This window comes from Schistocerca nitens, chromosome 1 (genome assembly GCF_023898315.1).
Source record: "Schistocerca nitens isolate TAMUIC-IGC-003100 chromosome 1, iqSchNite1.1, whole genome shotgun sequence".
NCBI classification, from domain to species: domain Eukaryota; kingdom Metazoa; phylum Arthropoda; class Insecta; order Orthoptera; family Acrididae; genus Schistocerca; species Schistocerca nitens.
This window is the reverse complement of record NC_064614.1, coordinates 274,226,287-274,233,144: the sequence shown is the minus strand read 5'-3', so window position 1 is coordinate 274,233,144 and position 6,858 is coordinate 274,226,287.

Here is a 6,858-nt window from a genome sequence, read left to right as displayed (position 1 = left end):
TTACATACTTGATCCTCTGCTGCCTTCACTATTTCATCACTCAAAGCTACCCATTCCTCTTCTATTGTATTCCTACCCCTTTTCTTGTCAATCGTTCCCTAATGCTCCCTCTGAAACCCTCCACAACCTCTAGTTCTTTCAGTTTATCCAGGTCTCATCTCCTTAAATTCCTGCCTTTTTGCAATTTCTTCAGTTTTTATCTGCAGTTCATAACCAATAAATTGTGGTCAGAGTACACATATGCACTTGGAAATGTCTTATAATTTAAAATCTGTCTCCTACATCTCTGTCTAGCAATTATGTAATCAATCTGAAACTTTCTGGTGTTTCCAGGTCTCTTCCACATATAAATCCTTCTCTCATGATTCTTAAACCAAGTGTTAGTTGTGATTAAATTATGCTCTGTGCAAAATTCTACCAGGCGGCTTCCTCTTTCATTCCTTTCCCCCAGTCCATATCCACCTACTACTTTTCCTTCTCTTCCTTTTACTACTATTGAATTCCAGTCCTCCGTGACTATTAAATTTTCAGCTCCATTAACTATCTGAAAAATTTCTTCTATCTTATCATACATTTCATCAATCTCCTCCTCATCTGTGGAGCTACTTGGCATATAAATCTATACTACTGAGGTGGGTATGGGCTTCGTGTCTTGTCTTGGCTACAATAATGCGTTCACTATGCTCTTTGTAGCAGCTTATCAGCATTCCTATTTTTTTACTCATTATTAAACTTACTTCTGCATTACCCCTATTTACTTTTGTATTTATAACCCTGTATTCACCTGCCTGAAGTCCTGTTCTCCCTGCCACCGAACTTCACTAATTCCCACTATATCTAACTTCAACCTACCCATTTCCCTATTGAAATTTTCTAACCTACCTGCCCAATTAAGTGATCTGACATTCCATGCTCCAATCCGTAGAACACCAGTTCTGTTTCTCTTAATGACAACATTCTCCTGACTAGTCATTATCATTTGACCATACAGCATAGGTTCATGCCCCTGGGAAAAATTATGGCCGTAGTTTTCCCTTGCTTTCAGCAGTTCATGGTACCAGCACAGCAAGTCTGTTTTGGTTGATGTCACAAGGTCAGATCAGTCAATCATCCAGACTGTTGCCCCTGTAACTACTGAAAAGGCTGCTGCTCCTCTTCAGGAACCACATGTTTGTCTGGCCTCACAGATACCCCTCAGTTATGGCTGCACCTACAGTTTGGCTTTCTGTACCACTGAGGCATGCAAGCTTCTCAACCAACGGCAAGGTTCATTGTTCATGGGGGAACAGCAAAGTAATGCTTGGAATTCACATCACACCATTACTTTTTCTCTGTGTAAGGGCTGTCAGTGTAATTCTTGTGCATTGTTAGGTTTCCAAAAATGACAATTTTGTATGTTGATATAGCCGTCCACGTAGAACTGAGCCTCACTTGCCACTGCTTGTTCAGCCTCTAAAATTTCCAATATGTGTACACTGAATTGTTAGCATTGGCAACAGTCAGTTGGAAGGCACTTTTGGTCAACAAACATGAGTTTGTAAGGCTGAAACTTTAGATGTTTGTTGAAGATTACGCCTCTTACCTTTCCTTCTCTGAAATTCTTTAAGGCAGAACCAATTCCACAAATATTCTTTCGACCTGGATGGTCCTTATCATTCCAAACTGAAAGAGCTTTCTGGATGGCTAAATGATAAGATAATCTTTTTACTATTTTGACATGACAATAAATTTTCACAGTTATTTAGGAAGAATTGTGGAGCTGAATATTAAAGTGTTTAGCTCTATCAGATCATAAGGCCATTATAAGTAGCCAATACACAGAGCTCTCTCTATTACTCAATCATGAAAAGATGGCGGCTAATATAGATGTAAAAGAAGTTGTATCCTCAGTTTCTGTGAAATCCCTTAAGTTATCAAGCATCAAGGGTAAAAATAAATATGCCAGCAGTGCTCCGCAAAGTTTCAAGTCCAGTGCTACGCAAAAAAAACTTCAGTGAAAAACAGCCCAATAGGAAATGTAAGTGTGTATCGTGTGATGTGCACCTTAACAAAACAAAAACTTGTTGAAGCTATTAATTCACTGCAAGAAATGTCCGCCTCGACAGCAGAGTGGTCAGCGTGACGGATTGCCGTTCTACGAGCCTGGGTTCGATTTCCGGCTGGGTCGGGGATTTTCTCCGCTCAGGGACTGGGTGTTGTGTTGTCTTCATCATCATTTCATCCCCATCTGGCACGCAGGTCACCCAATGTGGCGTCGGATGTAGTAAGACTTGCACCAAGGCGCCCGGACCTGCCCCGTAAGGGGCCTCCTGGCCAATGACGCTCATTTCCATACTACAAGAAATTGTGCGCAGATCAATGGAGTGTTTAACAAGAGTGCTAGCTGATAGACTTAGAAATGCTGAAAGTGAACCTAGCAAACTAAAGACCACCAAGCAGACAAAAAGCGGATGTAACAAAATAGAAGTGTACACAACGGCCGAACATAACCTTAATAATACCGATACTTCAATGCATGCTGATCGGTACATTAACCATAGTGAACATTCTGTGTCATCTACAGTAAAAAATTCTCGTTTGCTGCATCAAAGTTCTCTATCAAAAAGCCATCAAACCATAAACCAAAAGGAAAAGGACGCAAAAATTATGCAACCTATGCATCTATGCCAGCCAAAATCGACACTTGAAGATAAAGTAATATGTTTCCAACACTCAAGAAGACAGCACATGTAACTATCACAACAAATGCCGTCAAAAGAAAAGTTATTTTACTGGGCAATAGCCATCTTAGAGGTGTTGCTCACGAAATAATAAATGCCAACAAAGAGGTAAGTGCACTAGGTTATATCAAACCAGGTGCTAGCATTGACCAAGTACTTCAACAATAACCAATATTCCTCAAAAGATAATGAACAAAGGCTACATCATGATCTGTGGTGGTTCAAATGACGTTGCACATAATGAAGGTTTGCATGTTGCTAATGTCTTAAAATCAACTCTAAACCACCTGAAGCATTCCAATGTAATTATAGTTGATATTCCACACAGGTATGACTTATTACAATCCTCGTGTGTAATTGCAACAAATAGATGTTATGCAGGTACTTGCAGCAATTTTACAAATACTCATAGGGTCAAAGCTCACAAATATGGCAGAGAACTTTACACCACTCATGGTCTTCACCCTAACTGGCGTGGAGAAAATTAATTTGGTAACTATAATTTGTGACATAGTTGCAAAGGCAAGGAACAATGTGAACACAAAAAAATCTGATTTGATTCGAGTGTGTACCAGTACAGAAAATAATTGCAGGCATGGATATAGGCAGACTACATTGGACAACTGGATGGTGAAAAAACAAGAAAATAGTGCATCTTCCCAATCTGCAAGTGTGTGGAAACAGACTAATTTGGAGAGGTGGGTAGTAAAAAATATATGCCCAGACCTTCAGTCGAACTTCTTTTTTAGAGAAAAGAGTGTAACTGCTTCTGCTAAACAAAAACTTGCAATTTATCACCAGAACATTAGAGGCCTAAGTAGTAAGATCAATGTGCTTATAATCAATATACATGTGTCACAAGGTATAGATTATGCCCATGTTTTATGTTTTAGTGTTCACCATATTATTTCTGGTATAGAAAAACTTATAATAAACAATTATTACTTAGCAACATAATTTTCTAGAAAATGGAGGTGTTGCCATTTATGTTAAAAATGATATCACATGTAGAGTAATTAATGTACAGAATTATTGTTTAGAACAACATTTGGGAGTGTGTGCCACAGAACTGTCCTTGAATAATTCCCATATATCAATAGTCACAGTATACAGAGCACCTTCAGGGAACTTTAGTCTCTTTTCGAATAAGCTAGATGCTCTTCTAATATACATATTCAAACACAAAACAGATCTGATAGTGCTTGGGGACTTCAATGTTAACTTTCTAGCAAATTCTAGAGACAGTGCAGACCTAGAATATCTGATGTCCACATATAATCTGGTTTCTGTGGCTAGTTTCCCTACAAGAATAACTTCGTGTACAAGCACGCTGATCTATAATATATTTATAGCCAGACCAAAATAGGTGATACGACTACTAGGTAAGTCATGAATGGTCTATCTGACCATGATGGACAAAGACTCACTATAAACAGCACAAGTATTTATGTGAATGATAGTGGCCCCAGATTGTAAACAGTTAGGACAGTTAATGAAGAAACTATCCAGATTTTTAAATCATATCTCCAAGCCACAGACTGGGCACCTATGTATAATTGAGAAAATGCCAATTCCAAGTACAATTTTTTCAGTAATGAAGTGGCACTGAGATTTGAAACCACATTCCCAAAAAGGATATAACAAGATCTAAGCCATAAAACACACCAAAAAGCCCTGGATAACTACTGATATTAAGATTTCATGCAAAAGGAAACGAGAACTGCACATTGCCACAAAAAATTCAGACAACCACACCCAGCTAAATCACTATAAAAAATACTGGAAAGTAAAAAGCAAAATTATTCAGAAGTCAAAAAGTTTGTATCTGTGCTCCAAAATTAATAAATCTATTAACAAAATCAGAACCAGAATGAGATTTTCACTCTGCAGCGGAGTGTGCGCTGATATGAAACTTCCTGGCAGCTTAAAACTGTGTGCCCGACCGAGACTCGAACTCGGGACCTTTGCTTTCGCGGGCAAGTGCTCTACCATCTGAGCTACCGAAGCACGACTCACGCCCAGTACTCACAGCTTTACTTCTGCCAGTATCTCGTCTCCTACCTTCCAAACTTTACAAAAGCTCTCCTGCGAACCTTGCAGGACTAGCACTCCTGAAAGAAAGGATATAGCGAAGACATGGCTTAGCCTTTCAGGAGTGCTAGTCCTGCAAGGTTCGCAGGAGAGCTTCTGTAAAGTTTGGAAGGTAGGAGACGAGATACTGGCAGAAGTAAAGCTGTGAGTACCGGGCGTGAGTCGTGCTTCGGTAGCTCAGATGGTAGAGCACTTGCCCGCAAAAGGCAAAGGTCCCGAGTTCGAGTCTCGATCGGGCACACAGTTTTAATCTGCCAGGAAGTTTCAAAATCAGAACCGTATGGGAAGTGATAAAAGAGTGAGACTGGTGCACATTGCCCCAGTAGGTCCCAAAACATTGTTCCCAATAATGAAAATAGACAGGTACAAAATCAAAATACTGTGGCAAAAATTTTCAATGAGCATTTTCTAAGTGTTGCTGAGAAAGCAGGACACAATGGCTCCATAGAAGAATTAAAAATACTGAAAGGTTATTTCCCAAACTCCATAGAGCAGATCGGTATAGCCCCTATAACAGTACAGGAAGTAAGAAAAACCATTATTTCCTTAAAAGCAAAAAATTCAACTGGTGTTGATGACATCTCTAGCATATTACTAAAAGCCTGCTGCAATGAGTTCAGTGAAGTGCTAGCTCATATATTCAGTGCCTCTCTCAAACAAGGTATCTTCCCTGAAAGGATGAAATATGCTGTTGTAAAGCCCCTCTACAAAAGAGGCAATGCCTCAGATGTCACAAACTATCAGCCTATCTCTCTTTTGACTACATTTTCTAAAGTTCGTGAAAAGCTAATATATGCCAGAATAGTCAGTCATCTATAAAAACATGCAGTAATTAGTAAAAACCAGTTTGGATTCAGAGAAGGTATCTCCACAACCGAAGCAATATTTTCGTTTACGAGTAACGTTTTGCAATTCCTCAACAAAAAGACATTGCCTGTAGGCATATTTTGTGATCTGTCTAAAGCCTTTGACTGTGTTAGTCATAGAATACTTATAGAGAAAGCATGCCACTATAGATTAGATTTTTTTAAAGCTGTAATAACAATACTAATAGTGTGAATATACACATCATTTGTTTGTATTAAAAAATTCGCCAATGGAGTATAAGGAGTTGGCCATTAGTAAGTCTTTCAGGCTCCTTTTAAACTGATCTTTATTTGTAACTAAATTTTTTATGTTTGCTGGCAAATTTTTGAAGATGGGTGTTCCTGAGTAGTGGACCCCTTCTTGAACTAAAGTAAGTGCTTTTAAGTCCTTGTGCAGATCATTTTTGTTCCTGGTATTGTATGTATGAACTGAGCTGTTTGTTGGAAAAAGCGATATATTATTTAGGACAAATTTTATTAAGGAGTAAATATACTGAGAGGCAGTAGTTAGTATACCCAGTCCTTTGAAGAGGTTTCTACAAGACGTCCGTGAATTTACTCCACAAATAATACTTATTAAACACTTTTGGACTCTGAAAACTTTTGTTTGACTTGAAGAGTTACCCCAAAATTATATACCATATGACATTATGGAATGAAAGTAGGCAAAGTATGCAAGCCTTTTCATTTTTATGGCACTTATGTCAGCTAACACTCGAATTGCAAATACAGATTTGTTAAACCGTTTCTGCAGTTCTGTGGTGTGCTCCTCCCAACTGAATTTATTATCAAGTTGTAATCCCAGGAATTTAAGACTGTCAACCTCTTCTATCTGCTCTTCTTCATACTTTATGCATATGCTGGGTGGAAACCTCTTACAGGTTCTGAATTGCATATAGCGAGTCTTCTCGAAGTTTAATGTCAGTGAGTTGGCTTTAAACCATTTATTAATATCCATGATAATATCATTAGCAGATCTTTCTAGAACTACGCTCGACATACTATTTATTGCAATACTTGTGTCATCTGCAAACAAAATGAATTCTGCTTCTGGCAGTGTAACTGATGAGAGATCATTAATGTACACAAGAAAAAGCAATGGCCCTAAGATGGATCCTTGTGGGACACCACATGTAATTTCTTCCCATTCTGATGATGACTGATTTCTTAATTCACTAGTC